Source organism: Vombatus ursinus, unplaced genomic scaffold (assembly GCF_900497805.2).
Source record: "Vombatus ursinus unplaced genomic scaffold, bare-nosed wombat genome assembly UNPS02014773.1, whole genome shotgun sequence".
In the NCBI taxonomy this organism is placed as follows: Eukaryota; Metazoa; Chordata; class Mammalia; order Diprotodontia; family Vombatidae; genus Vombatus; species Vombatus ursinus.
In genome coordinates this window covers 28,018,185-28,038,744 of record NW_020954551.1, presented here as the reverse complement: position 1 = coordinate 28,038,744, position 20,560 = coordinate 28,018,185, and the positions used below count along the sequence as shown (strand labels likewise).

At 39.5% G+C, this 20,560-nt stretch overlaps 1 protein-coding gene across 2 annotated transcripts in view; it reads left to right on the top strand.

The window, feature by feature from the left end:
- SUMF1 (sulfatase modifying factor 1) overlaps nucleotides 1-20,560 on the top strand; it is a 97,700-nt gene that overhangs the window by 27,387 nt on the left and 49,753 nt on the right. The gene's annotated exons all lie outside the window — the stretch shown is intronic.

Here is a 20,560-nt window from a genome sequence, read left to right as displayed (position 1 = left end):
TGTCCTCTCTTCTCCCCTGCCCCCCAGTCTTTTCTTTCCTGGATGGAAGGAACATTCCTTATTTCTTCATCTGATGCTCATGCGCTGTGGTTCAGGTCTAGCTTCACCATGATTGTCCTCCTCTGTCCTTGTGCATGTCCCCTAAAATGCGGCTTCCAGGTTTGTGGCCAGGACACAATATAGTTTGACTTTCATCTCCTCTGTTCTAGATAGAATGCTTCTCAGTGCAGCCCAGCATAGCATTTGGTTTTGTGGCTGCTGTCCTATCGACTCTTCCCTGAGCCTCTTCCCCTAAACCCCCAGGGCTTTGTCACAGCTTTGGTTCTGTCTTCTCTTACTGCTAGGAATGTATCCGCCCTGCCCGCCCCCTGCTTGCCTTCATTCCTTTAGCTTTTCCCAGCATTTTTACTTGTTTTTCCACTAAATTCCTACTCTGATGCCTGATTGTGATGTGTAGGTGATCCTGGCTTTTTTTAAGGCACTGGGCAGGCCCTGGCGTTTTCTGTCAAGTGGGGAAAATTTTGAATATGGGCCTAGTGACAGACTGCATGATGGTCATTTCAGAACCACGCTAGCTACATCCAGATGGGCCATAAGGGGATAGCATTTTTGATCTTCTGCTAAGCCTGCAGTCTCCGTTGGTAGAAGGAATACCAAGGATAGAAACCATTGGAGTACTTTTTACCTCCTGCCTTGCTCTGTGCTCTGACATCTGTTTTCTTGTGACTTCTTTGATTGCCAGAGAATCCCCCATACTCCCAACTCTCCTCCATCTAGCAATTGCTTTTCCATATCTTGCCTGGCCCCCTCAATCTGCTACCTCCTATGATGACCCAGTGTTATGAGGCAGTCAACTCTTCTTGCCCTGTGGACAGCTGGACAGTGAACTTTAGAAAAGAGGTTTCTGGGTGGGAGAAAGGGATCTCAGCCCTATAGTTTACTTACATGATAAATATTCCTTCCTCTCTATTATTACCAAAGCTTGCTTGTTGAATAAGGGTAGAAATTGATCTACGTGGTATGATATAAGGGATCCCCAAAAGCCCCTTCTTGTCCCAAATGTTTCCTTTTCTTCTAGACTTCCGTGGTGTTTAAAAGTCCTATCATTAGGGTCATTCAGTTGGTTTAAAGTTTTTCATCCTCAAGGCCTATGATAAAATATACTACTGTATTTGCCTGAATATGGTTGCAGTCTTAACATGAGGTCACTTTGAAAGGAAAAAAAATACATAGGTGTGCTCTGAAAAAGTAACACCAAGTTTAGACCATACTTAGGTTTTCTACACATTGTATTTAGGGAATGTGTAACTTGTATTCAGGCCATTATTGCATGTTTGTGTTGCCTTCTATTTTAACAAATTTAGTTCAAGAAACATTTAAGTACCTCCTGTATATAACTGCTGTGTTAGATGCTAAAATCAATCCCTGCCCTCTATTATTTATGTTCTAATGGGAAGAAAAACATGTACATCAGTAACTGAAATGCAAAGTAATTTAAGGAGTAAGAGAGCATAAATAACTAAAGCAATCAGGGTAGGCTTCACAGAAAAAGTGATGCTGCTAAGAGAACTGGGCCCTGTGGGAAGATAAGAATCTGGTGAGAGGGAGAAGAGGAAAGTGCGTTGTAGCCTCAGAGGATGGTGTGAATGAATGGTGGGAGATGGCATTCTGAGCCTGGGACCCAGCCAGTAGGACAGCTTGCTTGGACCAGGAGCTGTGTGAAGGGGAGTGAGCCTGGATCCAGATTGTGGAGTACCCGAAGTGCCTGGATTGGAGGCTTTTGGAGAGGGGTCTTGGGAAGATTCCTTTGGCAGATGTGTAAAAGATGTATAAAAGGAAAGGGAAAGACTAGGGGCGAGGAGGCTAATTAGGAGGCAGCTGTTCATCACGAAGAGGGTGGTGAAGGTCTGGCCTGGGGATGGTTGTGCAGGTAGATTGGATAAAACTTGGCAACTGATCGAGTGTCCCCTGTGCAGTAGTGTGAAGAGCTAATGCGACTTGGGCAGCATGGGGGAATGTCCTCCCTCACTCTCTCTTTCTCCCTTCTTCCCTCCCTGCCCCCACAGCGAGGAATAATTGGCAGCATGGAGGTGCTAGATGCCTGGGGTAGAGAACCAGCAGAGATAAACTTTGTTTACCTTGTATTTTTGCCTGGGACTAGTCTTCTTATCGGATACTTTTTCTTTTTCTTTTTTCTATTTTTTTTTGATGAGGCAATTGGGGTTAAGTGACTTGCCCAGGGTCACACAGCTAGTAAATGTCAAGTGTCTGAGGCTGGATTTGAACTCATATCTTCCTGACTCCAAGACCAGAGCTCTATCCACTGCACCACCTAGTTGCCCCATCGGATGCTTTTTCTAAATACGGCTGTGGTCACAGGGCCTTCCTTGGTCCTACTCCTTGTGCCTATTTAAAATTACATTTGCCTTCCCAAAGGAGGAGAAAAGAGGGGAGGTAGATGTGGCTTTCCTTTCCCCTTTATCTTCTCTCTTCATACTGGAACTCTTCTGCCTGGTGTGGCATTGGCAGCCAGCGTCACAGAGTTCTTAAAGTTATGACGCCTTTCTCCTTAGCTAGGCACGTGCTCTGTACTGACAGTGGCCCCAGCCCTTACTCAGAACCTCTTCTCTATTCTCTCAGTCTTCTATTGCTTTCAAGCCTTAAGTGAATCTGGAAAAACTGTTTTATTCAAAACAGTTTTTTTATTTTATTTTGTTTTAGTTTTAGTTATTTTATTTTGTTTTATTCGAAGGACATTGAAACTTCTGTGCTATTTTCTTTTTTTTTTTTCCACATTCACTTTTATAAGATTTTGAGTTTCAATTTTTTTTATCTTTTTCCCTTCCCTCCCCCTTTTCCAAGATGGTGAGGAATCTGATATAGGTTGTACATGTATAATCATATTAAACATATTTCCTTTATTCTATTTTCTATAACTTGCAGGGATTAGGTATTGGATAAGAAAATCAGTGAACAAACCATTGGCAGTTTCATAGGCTTTTTGTGTAACTTTATTTTTGGGGGTATTTTTCATCCCCTTTGGAAAAAACCAAAGTGATTTGACAGCTGTCTGACTATCTTGAAGCTTGCTTTTTCCTTGCACACACATTTCTACCTTAAGTATCTGCAGTTCAGACTCTAATCTTGGAACCAACTCATTTAGAAATGGGCCAGTCCCTCTGCAAATCTGCTCCAGGTGCAAAGAAACATTTAATCTTACTGGACTTCAGTTTCTTCATCAGTAAAATGAGGAGATTGGTTTGGATCCCTCCTACTAAAATCCTCCCAACTTTAAATACCATGATGCTATACAGAACTTAATTTGGAGGCTTTAAAACCAACTTTAAGAAGCCAAATGAACCAGTAGTCATTTATTGAATTAATCTGGTTAAAAAAATTGTGAAGCCTCAGTTAAAAAAAAAAAAAAACAACCCACATGTACAAAATGTAGCTTTCTATATTTGAATATTTTTTGAATATGCTTTTGAATATGTCATTTTGAACTTTTATTATTTGCTTTTCTTTTTCTTTTTCTTTTCCTTTTTTCCTTTAAAAATTTAAGCTCAAATCAGACTGTTCTCTTTACTTGATCTTGTTCTGGCTGCCAGTTTGTAGATGGAAAGGCCTTTTTGCAAATGGCCCATAGTCTGATCATTGACTTTAGCACATACATGGATCAGGGCATGCTTTCCTCCACATTTATGGAGGTCAACATGGCTCAGGATTGTGATGAATTATGAGAAATTTAAGTAAGAACCACAAGGAAAATATTCTAAAACCTCAAGCCTGTCTAGGATTTCATTTTGATTTTTGCCAAAATAGAATAAAGGAATGGATTTCATTTCCTGCCACTCTCCAGTTTATCCTTAAACTGAAATACCTATTCAGCAGTGTAAGATCTTTGACATAGAACTTATTTGGAAATAAGCCATCAAACTTAATCATCCGTTTATTTTTACTGGATTTTTTTCTTTTAATAAAGCAAATTCCTCTTATGATCATACGCTGGTTGGGTGCTGAGTAAGGGCATTTTATCTGGGTATCTGTGTGTTTAATTCACTTGATATCTAGTAGCTGCTGTATAATGCATGGACCTTGAATTTCTCTGTTCTGTCCATTTTTACTATGCTGTATACACCCTCGACATGTCTATAATTTCTCATTCACTGTTAACAGTGCCACCTTAGAAATCCTCTCAGGGGCTGTTGTCATGTTTATGCTATTTCACAGTAAATGACCATCTTTTAAATTCACTTGTCTAAATGTAATTTGATGGAGACCAGTTATGAAACTGACATCTTTCTACCGATTTGATTTACATAATTATATAATCTTTGATTTCCTCTGCAGATTTCTCACTCTTGTAGGCATTGTATATGCTCTGAAGAATATAATTAACACCTCCGGAGAATAAAATCACCTTTTCTTCCCCACCCTGGGCTGTTACTAGAGCTTGGTTAGGCCTCCAGAGAGAGATAGGGAGCCTCTTCTTTCCTCTGCAAAGCCCTCTAGTGCAGGCCTGACTGCGCTGCTCGCAGGGCTACTATTTACATTGTAATCTGTCTCTTGCTGTCAGGTACAGCTGTTTCAACTTAAACACAAGACAGTTGCTATGGAGATGGTTGAATAGAAATAGGTCAGGTTAAAGCCACTTTTTTTTTATGTGAGGGGGAGTGTCATAATTCTGGGAGCTGTCTCAGTTGACTGGGAAGATGTAGGTATACAAAAAAAATCCTTGTCCTTTTTGGGGTGAGGTTCATCATATAATATGAATGTCCTCTTACTGCTTTGTTTACATATATTGTAAATAAACAGACCTAAAGATTATTCTTGGCTCTAGGTGTTAAAGAAGAGTGAATAGGTAGTGTCACACCTAGCAAGAATGGAATCTTAATCCGAGTTCAATTTGTGCTGCTCAAATGTTAATTGGGTGCAAAGTGCCATCGGTTGCTTAGAGAAACACTGTGTTTTGATAGAAGGCACTGAGTTAGGCATAATGAAATCTTCCCCTTGTCCTTGCCTCTGATGCTGACTTAGATCAGTTTTCCCATCTGTAAAATGGGAATTACCACATTTCCCCCTGAGCCTGACCAGCATGATGGTGTATGTGTTGCTTCCTAGAGGGAGAGAGAACTTTGGCTGTATCCTACTTCTTTTGAAGTTTGACGGTTGAGAAAAGGTAGTTCTCAGGATCTTTCTTCTCCAGGTTGCTGTAGCTGAGGGCTTGGTTTGTGACCTTGGGCAACTCTCTTAAAGTCGTTGGGGTCTGGTTTCCTTATCTACAAAATGAAGGAGTTGAATTAGGTCAGGCCTTTTATGTGTCCTGGACCCCTTTGGCAGTCTGGTGAAGCCTATACACCCCCTTCTCAAAATGATGTTTTTAAATGCATAAAATAAAATGTAGAAAATTATAAAGGATACCAATTATATTGAAGTATAGTTATCAAAAAAGTTTTAAAAAATTCATGGCCTCCATATTAAGAGCCCTTGAATTGAATGATTTATAGGAGTCTCTACAAATCCTGACATTCTCGTAATTCTGGGTATGAATCAAATCAGTAAACTGGCATTTATTTAGCACCTTTTGTGTGCTGGGCTCTGGGGTTATGACATTAAGGTGAAGGGGCAGCTAGGTGGTGCAGTGGATAGAGCACTGGCTCTGGAGTCAGGAGGACCTGAGTTCAAATCCAGCCTCAGACACATAACACTCACTAGCTGTGTGACTCTGGGCAAGTCACTTAACCCCAATTGCCTCAGCAAAAAAAAAAAAAAAAGGTAAAAAACACTTGCTGTCTACCAGGAACTCTTCATACAGGCGCAGCCTCTTCTTGCAAAAGAGATGCTTTTGGACCCTTTTCATGAGGTTAGGATGACGCCAAAATAATCTTTGTAAGAGTGCTTGGGAAGCCCATGTTTCATATTGTTTCTCAGAATGTGTTTGTCATGACTGTCATGGGTGTTCAGAGTGAGGGTAGTCTAGGGGCAGAGAACCAGTCACCGGCTTTAATGGCCAAATCTGGCTCTTTGGAGCTAGGTGTGTTCTTTGGCAGGTGTGTGTGTGTCGTGTGTGTGTGTGTGTGTGTGTGTGTGTGTGTGTGTGTGTGTGTGTGTGAGAAAATGAAAATATTGGAATAATTATGTTGATGCTGTGATTAGAAAAATATTACAGCCTATGAAAGCCCTAAGATGGTCTTACATCCTAGAATACTAGATGAACATAAAAGCATTTGTTACTGCTTTTGAGTGTAATAAAGGAAATTCAGAACTTTTGAAAATACGTTTATTGTCTTTCTTTATGATAAGTCTGAATTCTAGCTTCTGCCTTCATTAAGGTAGAAGAGCCTTTGGGCTCAGCACTCCCATTTCATGGTTTGTATAAGGCTGCTTTTGGGCCCTGTGATAATTATTTGATTATGGTGTTAGGCTGTGCACAGATGGCAGCCTCCATTGGAGGAGGAGGATGGGGGTGTTAGTGAAAGAAACTTTCAGAAAGATGAACTTGGGAGAAAGGGAAGACAGGCTGCTACCGAGATGTGGAGGAGAGAGTGGAACCCGGGGTCACGGGCTCAGAAGCTCCTAGCTTTGAAGCTGGGAGGGCCCTCAGCGGTCATCTAATCCAAGCCTCTCAGCTTACAGATGAGGAGAAATAAATGACAAGTCCAGTGTGCTTTCCATCATGTGTCATGCTGCCTCTATTGCACGGTCTGTAGCGTTTATGTTTACGGTGGTATCTGACAGTTTACCGAATGAAAATGTATTGGGCATTTTGAAGAGCCTTGGGTCACCAGGGAAATCTGTACTTCATGTATCTCACTTTGCCCATTGGTGGCATATCCAAAAAGTTACGTTCAAGCAGAACCTTGTTTGAAATGTTTTGGAATAATTTCCATTGCATAGCATTGAAACCTTTTTGAAAGTGAATCATCCCTATTACTTCCAGCCTTAATTTTGTGTGTGTGTGTGTGTGTGTGTGTGTGCGTATATGTGTGTGTAGGAGGGGTCAGGGAGCAGGCTTCTGTTTCTTAGCATAATGGATAACGGATAGGCTACTGGAGTTGAAGTCAGAAAGACCAGTTCAGATCTTGCCTCATACACTTAGGAGCTGTGTGACCCTGGGCAAAACATTTAACCTGTGCCTCACTTTCTTCATTTGTGGAATTAGAGGGTTGGACTCAATAGCTTCTTAGATCCCATCAAGCTCTAAAATCTGTGATCCTGTAATATAATTGATTTTCTTAAAGTGGGGAACGTCTGCACCCCAGGCCCTAGGCTGTAGCTGAGCCGAATGCTTGTGAGGGAAATGACCTAAGTGTTGTTCTGTTCTCTGCTTGACATCTGATGAATTACCCGTCACTGGCACCTAAACATTGAACTGTCTGGTCAGTAAGAACATCCCAAGATTAAAGTTCTTACCAAGTCACGAGTAAAAGAGAATGCTATGCCACCTGAAATGTGCTTTGCAGGAGACAGCTAGGTGGCACAGTGGATAGAGCACTGGACCTGAAGTCAGAAGGACCTCAGTTCAAATGCGGCCTCAGACCAAACACTTGACACTTACTAGCTGTGTGACCCTGGGCAAGTCACTTAACCCCAATTGCCTCAAAAAAAGAGAGAGAGGGAAAAAAAGAATGTGTTTTGGGGCAGCTAAGTGGCGCAGTAGATAGAGCACTGGCCCTGGATTCAGGAAGACCTGAGTTCAAATCTGGCCTCAGACACGTAACACCTACTAGTTGTGTGACCCTGGGCAAGTCACTTAACCCCATTGCTTAACCAAAAAAAAAAAAATGAAATATGCCTTGCAGCTTTTCTGGTATCTTTGTGAAAGAGTACTGTGATAGTATCAAGTAATGGACATGAGATTTCTCTTTTTTATGTTGGATCTCAAATTGTGATTGAGTTTACATGAGTTATACTAAAGTGTGAGTTTTTTTAATATTTGGTGAGCTAAAGAAGGAGGATTTGATATTTTAGGCTAAATTTTTAAAAAAATATATATTTATTTAATATTTTACCTTTTCCAGTTACATGTAAAAACAATTTTAAGTTTTGTTTTCTAAAATTTTAAGTTCCAAATTCTCACCCTCCCTTTCTCCCCTCGCCCCTCATTGAGAAGGCAAACAACATGTGCAGTCATGCAAAACATATTTCTATATGTCACGTGAAAGAAAAAACTGACCACACACACGCAAAAACAAGAAAAATAAAGCTAAAAAAAAGTATGCTTTGATCTACATTCAAATTTTATCAGTTCTTTCTCTGGAGCTGGATAGCAATTTTTATTGTAAGTCCTTCTTAATTGTCTTAGATCATTGTATTGCTGAGAATAGCTAAATAATTTTCAGTTGATCTCTGTACAATATTGCTGTTACTGCGTACAGTGTTCTCCTGGTTCTGTTCATTTCACTTTGCATCAATTCATGTAAATCCTTCCAGGTTTTTCTGAGAACATCATGTTTGTCACATCTTATAGCACAATAGTATTCCATCACAACTTGTTCAGCCATTCCCCAATTGATGTTCTAATTTTCCCACATCCCCTCCAACATTTGTCATTTTCCTTTTCTGTCATATTAGCTGATCTGATAGGTGTCAAGCAGTTTTCTTCTGAGTTTGTGTTTTGATCTTCTCTGTTACCATAGTAACTTTTTATGGTCAGGTTCTTTTTTTGTTGTTTGCTTATTTTTCTGGCCTCTTTCTTGACTGTTTAACTTTATGTTAAAGTTGGGCTCTGCTTCTGGAGTTGAGGAGGCACTGTCTCAACTTTCACATTTTTTGTGCAGCTGTCTTCAGAGCTAGTTCTGGGGGTCTGTAAGTTTTTGGGTCTTCCAAAGTGTTATAGTCTGAGAGGTGTATTTACTACTCTCTTGGCCTGTGCTTTAGGCTATGAGTGATCACAGGCACTCTTTTCTGCCCTGGAATTGTGACCAGGCTTGCTCCCCAGTGGCTGCAAACTCTGGTATATATTGCTCCTCCTTGCCCTGGGACTGTGACCTAGATCCACGTATGGGCAATGCTTCAGAGTCCTGAACCCAGTGCCAGCAAAGGGACCCTTTTAATCACTTTCTTACCAATTTTCCGACCCCCTTACCATTAGGGCTGAGAGCTCCAAAAGCCACTGCTGCCTTTTCAGCCTCAAGACCTGCTGCTGGCTTGCCCAGGTGTGCCTGTGCTGGTACAGCTGCTGAGCCAGTGCTGGACTGTGGTCCACTCTCTCCCCAGTGAGATAGACCTTTCCTGCCAACCTTTTAAGTTGTCTTGGTCTAGAAAATTGTTTACCCCGTTCTTTTGTGGGTTCTACCACTCCAGAATTCATTTTGAAACATAACTTTAAGTTGTTTGGGGGGGAATTTGGGAGAGCTCAGCTGAGTCCTTACCTTTTCTCTGTCATCTTCATTGCCCTTTCACCCCTGACAAGTTTTTTAGAGGTGAAGGAGAGAGATAGAGAGAGAGGGCAAGGGAGGGAAGGAGAGAGGGAGGGAAAAAGGAGGGGAGAGAGAGATAGAGAAAGAGCGAGAGCCATGTGTATGTGCGTTCCTGTGCAACACAATTTACAACACATTGACCAGGAAGCTTTTCATGTTGTGTACATCATAAAAACCAGGACACTTCACCTTATGCTCTTGAAAAAGGATTATGCATTATATAGCACACATTATATAGCTGTACTTCTATGGAAACTCAATATAAAACAATACAAATGATTAAAAAAATCTGTTGGGGGTAATTAAATAATTAAAGGAACTCCCTTACTACATTGGAATTTTGATGGCAACTCACTTTCAGCTTTGGGAATTTCCCAAACTGTGCTTTGGTTTACATTAGTGCTTTCCCCAGGATATGCTCATCACTAGGAATCTCCTCATAATGGAGATTGCTTCAGCTTTGGTACTCAACACCTTTTCTGTCTCCTATATTTAGAAGCCTGGAGGGCAGAGCAAAAAACTCATCCCAAAGCCTCCTTTTATATATAGAGGGCTCAGAATTTCTTTCTAGCTCTTCACACTAGTTGCTCTGTTCGGTTTCGACTCTAGGGGTCCCATTCTCCCCCCCACCCCACCCCCTTACTTCAGTTTCCTTTTGTGTATTGTCTTACCCCATTAGATTGTAAGTTCTTGAGGGCAGGAACTTTTTCTTATTTTGTATCCCAGTGCTTAGTACAGTGCCTGGCACATAGTAGATGTTTAATAAAATATTTATTGACTATTCACTCTTGTTTTTGGTATACTAGTTATTTGTGTACATTGTCAGCCCTCTACTAGATAAAAAAAAGCACTCTGAGGGCAGAAGCTGTCTTACTGAATCTTTGTTTCTCCTAATGATTAGCAAAGTATTTTTTTTATAGTAGGTACTTCATAAAATGTTTTGCTCATAGTAGGTACTCCATAAATGTATTTTTGGAATACATTTTTAGAATGTCTTGCCATTGCTCAATATTTTAGGGCAGTGAGGTGGTGCAGTGGATAGAATTTTGGACCTGGCATTAGGAAGACCTGAGTTCAAATCCAGCCACAGATAGTTATTATCTTTGTGACTGTGGGCAAGTCATTTAACAATCTCTACTTCATTTTCCTCCTCTATAAAATGTGGATCATTATAGTACCTATCTTTTAGTATTGTTGTGAAGATAAAATGAGACAGTATTTGTAAAGTGCTTTGCAGACTGTAAAATACCACACAAATACTAGTTTGTTATTTTTATTGTTATTACTAATGCCAGACTCCCCTTCCTGTGTATTGAGTAGATGCAGGGATGGATGGTAGTAGTGAGAAGTCAGATTGTCTCTCCGTAAGGGTGAAGATCCACATTTTATCAGATTTGCTGGTGGCATGAAGCTGTGAGGAAGAGGAGGATACAACAACATTTTTACTGGTTGACATGATGGGATACATTAAATATGATGAAATTTAATAGGAAACAATGTAAGATTCTACAGTTATCTTTTTAAAAAATCAACTTTACAAGTAGAAGATGTTGGGAGATAGGTCTAGACATCACTTCCCTTGAAAAAGATATGGGAAATTTAGTTGAATGCAAGCTCAGTATGAGTCATCAGTGTAATATGGCAACAAAAATAGCTAATGCTATCCTAGGCCATTTTAAGAAAGGTATAATATCCAAAGTGAGGGATTTGGAAGCTGAATTCCAGAGTCTCAGCTTTGGAAGGGACCTTAGTAGCCTTCTTTTCCAATCCTTGCCTCAACAAGAATCCTCTCTACCACAGCTCCTGACATGTCAGCCAATTTTTGATTGAAGCCCTTGAGTGAGGGTGGAACCTGCTATCTCCTGAGTCAGCCCATCCTACGTTGGATTGTTCTAATTGTTGGGGACATTTTCTTTACATCAAGCCTAAAATTGTATTTCTGTGTGTACATCTTTGCTTCTACTTCTATCCTCCAAAACCAAGCAGGAAAGTCTAACGCCTTTCATGTGGTAGCTGTCCAAATACCAAGGAATCATTTACCATGGTCTTCATTCCTTTCATCTTCATGTTGACTGTCCTTTGATCCCCTTCTTATTTGTCAGGGCCCTTTCTAAAATGTACCCAGAACTGAACCAATACTCCAGAACAGGTCAGAAGGGGGCAAGCAATGGTTAGATTCTCTTTACTTATTCTTGATACTGTGCCCAAGATTGCATTAATTTTTTGGGCTGCACAATTTTCATACAATTGACTTTTTTTTGAGGCAGTTATGTGTTTTTTTTCATTTAATTTTTATTCTATTTTTCTCAATTACATGTAAACAAAAATTTTTCACATTCATTTAAAAAATTTTAGTCCAAATTCTCTCCCTCCCTCCTCTTTCCCCTCACCAATAAGGCAAGCAATTTGATATAGACTATACATGTGCAGGCATGCAAAACACTTCCATATTAGCCATGATGTAAAAGAAAACATAGACCAAAAATAAATGATAATAAAGTTAAAAAAAAAAAGACAATTGACTCTTATTGTATGTAAATTCCACTATAGCCCTTGGTTCTTTTTTCACACAAACTGCAGCCAGACTTTCTTCTTCTCGCGTGTACAAACAGTTCTCACTTTACATAAATTTGCATTACACAAATTTGACTCCATGGCTGGGGCTCAGTGGAGCCCTGACCTGCTCCAGATACTGAAGCTGCTTGGCTTCAGGGGACCCAGGCGCTGAAGCCTTTTCTGCTGCTGGGCTGCAGAGCTGCTGAGGGGGTGGGGTCATACTGAGGGCCACAAGAGGAGGGGAGGCTCTGCACAGCTGTCCCCTTACATTAAGCAAGAACTGGCTGTACTCGTGAAATTGATTTTTTTTTTAAACTCAAGTTTAAGAGTTTACAAAATTGCATCCTATTGCTTTGGCCCATTGATGTTGCTTTGTGTGGTCTTTTTAAACCCTGAGTGTCATGTGGTGCCATTACTCCCATATTTTTATAATCATTCTTCTCTGCTCTTGACAGACCACATCTGGAGTGCTGTGTTCAGTTCTGAATGCTTGTATTGTGCTCCTTCTTTCACTCTGCCTTATAAAATTCCTAGCTTTCTTTAAAGTTCAGCTCAGGTGCCACCTTCTCCTTGAAGCCTTCCCTGATTCCCTCCTACTTGTATTCTCTCCCTCTTCAAATTATCTTCTGTTTGCTTTCATTTCTGTGTCTTTTTCTTTGTTTTCAATTTATTTCCCCTTTAATGTTTAATGTTTTCTCTTTTGTGCTTATTTTAGGCTTATTTGTAGATTTTCCAATTTTTCAAAATGCATATTCAGTTAATTCTCTTTTTCTATTTTGTCAATGTATGTTTGTAAGGATTTGATTTCCCCTCTGAGGACTGCTTTGGCTGCATCCTAGAAATTTTGGTGTATTCATCATTATTTTCTTTTGCATAGTTATTAATTACTTCAATGATTTGTTCTGTGACTCATTCATTATTTAAGATTTCATTATTTAGTCTCTATTTGGGTGTGTATCTTTTGTTTGTGGTCCTAATCCAATTTCTATTTTTACTGCAATATGGCCTGTAAAGATTACATTAACTATTTCTGATTTTTTATGTGTTTTTGCAATATCTTTGTGCCCTTGTACATGGTCAATTTTTTGCAAAGTTTCATGTAGTACAGAAAAATACGTATATTCTTTTGCTGTTCCATTTAAAAGACTCCATTAAGCTTTAACTCTAGTTTCTCTAGAATTTTGTTCAGTTCTGTATTTTTCCTTTTGTTTATCTTTTTGTTAGATTTATCCAAACTGATAGAGTGATAATGAACTCTCCTTTCACCACATTGTCACTTTTTATATCTTCTTGAAACTTGGATGTTTCCTTTAAGAATTTGGATGCTAAGGTATTTGGAGCATATAAATTCATTACTAATATTTCTTTTTTGTCTATGGTTTCTTTCAGCATGATATAGTTTCCTTGTATTTTTCCTTTTTGAATATTTCTTTTTGTCTTGTCTGATAGCATGATTGCAATTCTGCTTTTTTTGATTCATCTGACACATAGTAAATTTTAATTTTATTTTGTGTATATCTTTGTTTTTTTTTAATGAGGTTCTTGTAAGCAGCAGGTTGTAGGGTTTTATTTTCTTGTCCAATATGACACTTTTTTGTTTTGTTGGATTGTTTAATCCGTTGACATTTAAAGCTATAAGAGTTAAGTTTATATTTTCCTTCATCTGTCTCTAATATTGGGTTTTCTTTCAAGGTACAATTTCTTTTCTTCTCTTCTTTAAATATAGTATTATGGTCCTTCAGTTATTTTACTTTAATTTTTTTTAGGGTGACTGTTCCACTGGCTCTCTTCCCCCCTCTTGTTTGTTATCCCATTCTCTTTGGGGTTTTGTTTATTAGTTCCTTTTTTCCCCTCCTGCTTTTATCTGTTCATATAATTCTTTCTTGTCTCATTTAGTCAAGTAGATTTCCCCCTTTTCCTCTTCCCTTTCAACTATTCCTGATCATGTTTTTTAAATTTCTTTTTTTGCACCCTTTTTTTGAAGGTATGCTGAATTTTATTCAAATTTTTAAAATTATTTATTTATTTTTAGTTTTCAATATTTGCTTTTACAAGATTTTAAGTTCTAAATTTCCCCCCTCCCTCTCTAGGATGGCATGCAATCTGATATAGGCTATACATATATGATCATATTAAACAAAATTCTACATTAGTCACATTGTGAAAAAAGAATCAGAACAAAAGGGAAAAACCATAAGAAAGAAAAGACAAACAACAAAAGAAAGAGCAAATAGTATGCTTTGATCTGCATTCAGATCCCATAATTCTTTCTCTGGATCTGGATAGCATTTTCCATCATGAGTCTTTTGGAATTGTCTTAGATCATTTGTACCCTTTTTCAAAAAGGATTTCTCTCACTCTCTTCATTATCTAACCTCTCATTGTGTTTACTCTAAACCCTTATTCTCTGGATTTCTATTCTATGTATATTCTTCATGTAATCAGAAGGTTCCAAGGTTTCCAGTCCAGGTTTGAACCTCTAGACACTTTCTGTCTTGTAGGGTTTACCCTATGGATTTCCCTTTTCTTTTGTGCCTCAGTTCCAGAACAATTCCAATTATTACAGGTATCAGGGAGGACACTACCCCATGGTAGGGCTCTTCCCTCACCATGTTCCTGATTATGTAGTCCACTATTGATCTATACCTTTTTCTGGTTACTTTTTTTCCACATTTGCCTGAAAAGTCTCCTCTTTGGGTCCATGCTCTCCACTCCCTCTGGAGCCAATTACCCCCAGGGGTTCTCTAGGTCCCTCCCACCTCCAGTGTAGGAAGACTAGACCTTTCAAGCACCAAATTTCCCCAGGCCACATGTGTAAGATGCTAGCCCTGGATTGAAACCTGTCATGTCACTCATTCCTCTCCATTATCTCCCCCTCCCAACTCTCCCATGTTGTGAATGTAGTCCCACAAAATAATATTGATTCACGTGTAGATAGGATGTTGCATGGTTCTGCCCATAATCACTATTTTACTGCTACTTGTACCATATTTCTGTCATCACTCATTTACACATGTACATTTAGGAAAAAAAGTTTCTTACTAGTCTCTCTGTTGTCATTCTGTTGCTGTTGTTGTCCTTTTTTTTTTTTTTTAATCACTCTTCCTGCATTTTTATTGTTTGGGGTGTTTGAGGAACAAATAGTCTTTTCTGTTCTGGTTTTAGTTCTAAAAATATTTCAAGTTCTTCTTTATTATTGAACATCTACTTTTTTCATGTATGATTAAGTTCAGATTTGCAGTATGGGACACTCTAGTCTGTATGCTGAGCTGCATTGTTGTTCAGGACATGTTATTCCATTCCTATGTTTTCTCGTGGGGCAGAGTAGTCTTGCATTATTTGAATATCCTTTCTTCTGTATTTGAAGGTCTTTTTCCTGAACTTGTTGTTTCTGAATTGAATTGTTAAAATTTAACTACTCTGTGTCTTAGAGTTTGCAGCCTTGGATTTTTTTTTCTGGAGGCAATGTGTACATTCTTTCAATTGGAATTTCAGTTTCTATGTTCAGAAGTTCTGGGCAGTTCTCTTCTACTATTTCTCTCATTATGATGTTAAGGCTTTATATCCTCTCATGTTCTTTTGGGAGACCTATGATCCTTAGGTTGTGTCTATCTATGCATCTTGCCTTCAAGGTCAATGTTTTGCTTGCCTAGTAAGCACATTTTCTTTTATTATTTTTGTTCTCTTCTTGATTGTTCTTCATGTCTGTGTATTTGCATTCCTAATCTATTGTTTTCTCATTTGTATCTTTGGTAAGGTCTGGCGTCATTGCACATTCCAATTTTTTCTATTTTGACTATCATTTTTGTTCTTTAGGATATGAATTCCATTCTCACAGTTCTCATTTCTCTTTTGAACCCACTCAGGAACAGTGTGTTTTGGTTGCATGTGAAGAGGGTTTCATTCATGCACTTTCCTCCCTGGCCCTAAAAAGAACCTGGCTCCGGTCTGTCTACAATTTCCAGAAAAAACCTTAAACTTTAGATTGCTTGTAGACTCACTTTATCTCTCTTTGAAAGCACCTTTGAAGAAGTTTGTCTACAGGTCCCAGTTCCATTTGAAAGCAAACTTCCCCCCTTCCAGTTAGTTCCCTTCATTATCTATTCTCATTGTTTATTCAAATCTCTCAGACCTTCCAAATGGAAATTCTCACCTGGACCCTTTTTCTCAACCACCACCCCTCTTCAACTGGCCTTTCCTATTGTTTTACCTCCTGTGACCCCTGGCCATTTCTCACCCTCAATCCTAGCTAGGCCAGGAGGTCCAGGATCCAGGAGTTCTGTTCACCCCAGCTTAGTAGCCACTCCTATCCAGATCTCCTTAGACCCCTCCTCCAGTCACCCCAAACTGCTTGGCCACTCCTGGATCCCTCCCACAGTCTTTCTGTACTTAAGATTCACTTTTGCCCCCATTCTGATGCTGAGCTGTTCTCAAGCCTAGAGGCTGAGACTGTCTCATGCCCTGGTCCTTATGAGCATCACCTGGCCTCACCCATTCAGACGTCACCTGACCACCCTAGCCTCCATTCTGAGGCTGAGCTTTCCTCATGCCCAAGAGGCCGAGGTTTCCTCAAGCCCACTTGTCTTTATGGGCATCACCTGGACTCCCCCATTCAGATCCCATTCAGACTTCGCCTGGTCACCTTAGCCCTTAGCCCCCAGCCCCTATTCGATGCTGAGAATCTCTCAAGCCCAGAGGCTGAGGTTTTCTCAAGCCCTCTTGTCCTTATGAGCGTCACCTGACCATCTTTGTCCCCATCCAGAGGCTGAGACCGTCAAGCCTGCTAGTCCTCACGGGCATGACCTGGCCTATATGTGATTTATCTTTAATAAACTTTTTCTCTGGCTGGAAGAAGATTTGGGTTGAATTCCTTCAGGCAAGCCTGCGCTGCAATTTGGGGCTTTTCCCAGCACCCCAAAACCTCCCGCAATCTTGGGGTGCCTCTGTGCATCTAGGAGCACCCCAAAACCCCTACCCCTCTTCACATGTACTACTCAATTTCCACAGGGTCCTCTGTCTCACTGTCTCATAAAGTTTTGGATAATTTTTCTTTGTTTTACAGTATTTATTCATAGATGTCTGAACTTATTTACTGGATCTGGAAGTAATATTTCTTTCTGTTGTTTTTCTTATGATTTGTTTATGTTCAAAATCTTTGTGTTTTCTTCTTCTGAAACTTTGGTAATCTCTCTCGCTCTCTCTTTCTCTTTATCTCTCTTTCTCTCCTTCTCTCTCTCCCCTTCCCCCTTTATTTTCTCTATCACTCACTTTTTGACTTCTTTCCCTCAGATTGTAGTTTCCTAACTAGCCAGATCTCAAAGCATCTCAACTTCTTCTTATGCTGGGCATTTTCACTGGCTCCATGCCTGGAGCACTCTGCCTTCTAATCTCAGCCTCCTGGCTTCTTTAAGCTATCTTCAAGCCTCAGCTAAAATCTCATTTTCTACAGAAAGCTTCTAGTGCTATCTCTCTGTTGATTTATTTCCTAGTTATCCTACATATAGCTTGTTTGTACATAATTGTTTGCATGTTGTCTTCTATATTAGATCGTGAGCTCCTTGAGGGCAGGAATTGTCTTTTGCCTCTTTTTCATATCTCCAGCACTTAGCAGATTGCTTGGCACTTAGTAGGTGCTAATAAATGCTTATTGACTGACGGGACATTAAGTCTATTAAATTGAATGTTGAGTCTTAAAAAATGTTCAGTCTAAAAAATATTGAATAAGGGCAGAACTGAGGCTGACTGTCATTCTTTTTTTTTTTAATTCTTTTTTTTTTTTTAATTTTTTGGTTAGGCAGTTGGGTTAAGCTACTTGCCCAGGGTCACATAGCTAGTAAGTGTTATGTGTCTGAGGCCACATTTGAACTCAGGTCCTCCTGAATCCAGGGCCGGTACTCTATCCACTGCTACCCAGCTGCCCCTGTTTGTCATTCTTGAAGAGGATCAATGACATCAGGAGGGTGATGTCTTGACTTGCAAGTGAATTGGATTTAAGTGAGGCAGAGCTGTTTGAAGTCATCAACCTTACTCTCTCCTCCAGGGTCATCTGAATGTACTGGCAAGACATAGATAAGGATGAACTGAAGATGACCCTAGATGCAGTGAGAGACCTTGGCCTATTTAAGCTAAGGTCTTTCCCAGGTCTCTCTCTTATTCCCATTCAGTGATTTAAGGGTAGGTAAGAAATGAGGCAAAAGATGACTTAGTTTGCCTACTCACAAAAAAAAAAAAATCAAACTGGGAGGGGAAGACCCTCAGGGTTTCTGGCCAGAATGGAAACAATTGCTATTTACATTTGCTCTGAGCCATCAAAACCCAAACAGTGACCCATTGAGAAGGCAAAGAAGCCATCGATGGATTATAAAAAAAAAATCTAAGGAGAAAAAGGTATTAACAGGAAATAGGAAAGTAGTAGAAGTGAATAGTTTAGGGAACATATCATTTCCTCATTATTAAATCAGTATTATAAGTGGTGGGATAATATAAATTTCTTTTGGATAGAAAGAGAAGAGCATGGAACAAGGGTGCCTAGGTAAAAGAGTGGTCATGCCTGAAAAGGAAAGGTTGGCAAGAAGCTTTCAATTCCTTCCATCAGTCAGTCTACATTTGGAGTGGTGGGAAAGTATGGCTATTACATGGGAAAGGAGATCATAGAAGGAGAGTTGGTCACAGCCATAATAAAGGGAAAACTCTAGCAGCATCACAAAATGACTCAAAAGAGGAGGGAGATCTTGCAATGAACTTGGCTGGAGTTTGCTTTGGACATTTCAGGAGATGGGCTTCTACAAAATGGAGGCTTGGTACTAACTGCCACTAAAGGGAAGGAAATAGTTAGGATCCCAGAATTGCATAGTTCAGAGCAGGTTGAACAGGACACCATCAATTCAAAGACTGGCATGGCATCTAAAGGGATGACTAAGGAGAAAAATGACAAAGATCAGGATTGACCACTTCCTTAATACTTGCTATTATATCCTCCAGCAAAAATTAACACTCCTGGGAACAGAACATAAGCTATCCTAGAAGGAAAAAGGAGCAAGAAAGCAGATGGAAGGAAAGCAAAACTTCTTGGAAAAGAACAATACAAGTTAATGTTATAAAAAAAAAATTGAAGATGGGGATAGGGAGAATTATCTGAACTGGGAAAGGAAAGAGTAAAATGAACAAAAGAGAATAACACAAAAAGTAAACTCAAGAAATTTGGGATTGGTGATCAGTTTAAATTTAGTGTTAATAAAATCATCTAATGAAATGAAATGCTAGTTTAAGAAGAGCAGGAAATACATACTACACACTCATTTTAATTGATAAAAGACAAACTTGAAAAGCACAAACCTGAATGTGAACAGATTGAATTCCCTAATAGAGCAGAATATGCATGGTAAAGTAGAGAGAATCTAGGAACTCTGGGTTCAGATCTTGCTGGTTACTGCGTAACCTTGGGCAAATCACTTGCCTTGTCCCCAATTTCCTCATTTATAATGAAGTAGCTGGACTAGATTAGGGGCCTCTGAGGTCCCTTCTGGCAATGTGTAGAAGTTACACGTAGGCTGCTTTTTACTCACTCTAAAGAACTTAATTACATAACTGTCTGAACAATGGAATGAAATGCTTCTTGAGGTGGTAAGTTTCCTGTCATTACAGTGTCCAAACATGGGTCAGGGTCATAGTGTTGGGATGAAGTTGGGCTAATTGATTTCTCAGGTCCCATCTTATCGATCCTAAGATGTTTTTATTTTGCAAATGAGAGGTGAAAATCCTTGAGGCTAAGAAACAAAAATTCCCTGGACTAGTTTTGGAAGGGAAAAGAGCTGGGGACCTAGGAAGTTAAACGGGTAGGTCAGTGAGGCTTATGGCCCAGAACTGGGCCTTCATTTATTGCAGGATGCTGGAGTGTCTCATCAGGCTCTATCATTGACTCTTTTGTGACCTTTCAAAAAAAATTTTTTTTTATTCATTTTGAACTTAAATACAAAAAGACACAGAAAAGAGCATTTCCATGTGCACAGCACAACATAAAGAAGATTCAATATAAAACCACTGTTTACTTTAAAAAAACCCAACTATGTAATAAATACTGCTCATCATTTTCAAAGCTATCCTGCTTTTTCTGTGCTTCCTTTAAGTTTTCTTTTGGTTTCTGCTATGCACTTTTTATTTTTTTTTCTCCCTCCCACCCCCACCCTAGCGAAGGCTATCATTAGACATAAATATGAATATATATGTAAAACCATGCTATACACACTTGTATTTATCAGTTCTTTCTCTGGAGGTGGATAAACATCTTTGTGACCTGACTCTCTATGCACCTCTGTTTCCTTACCTACAAACTCGGAATGATTCTTCCCATGCCTTACTTGAGTTTCTGGAAGACTTCTTTAAGTTCTATGAGTATCTTAGCTATAGGCACCCTGTGAAAATGTCATTTAAATTCAATCTTTACAATAGGTTATTAAAAAAAAGAAACATTTATATACTGAGAGTGTGTTCACATGCATTTTTGCTTTGTGATGTTAGGAAAAGGCATGGTTTTCCAGACTGCCTCAAAGGACATTACAGATCATGGAGCAGCTCCCTGCTAC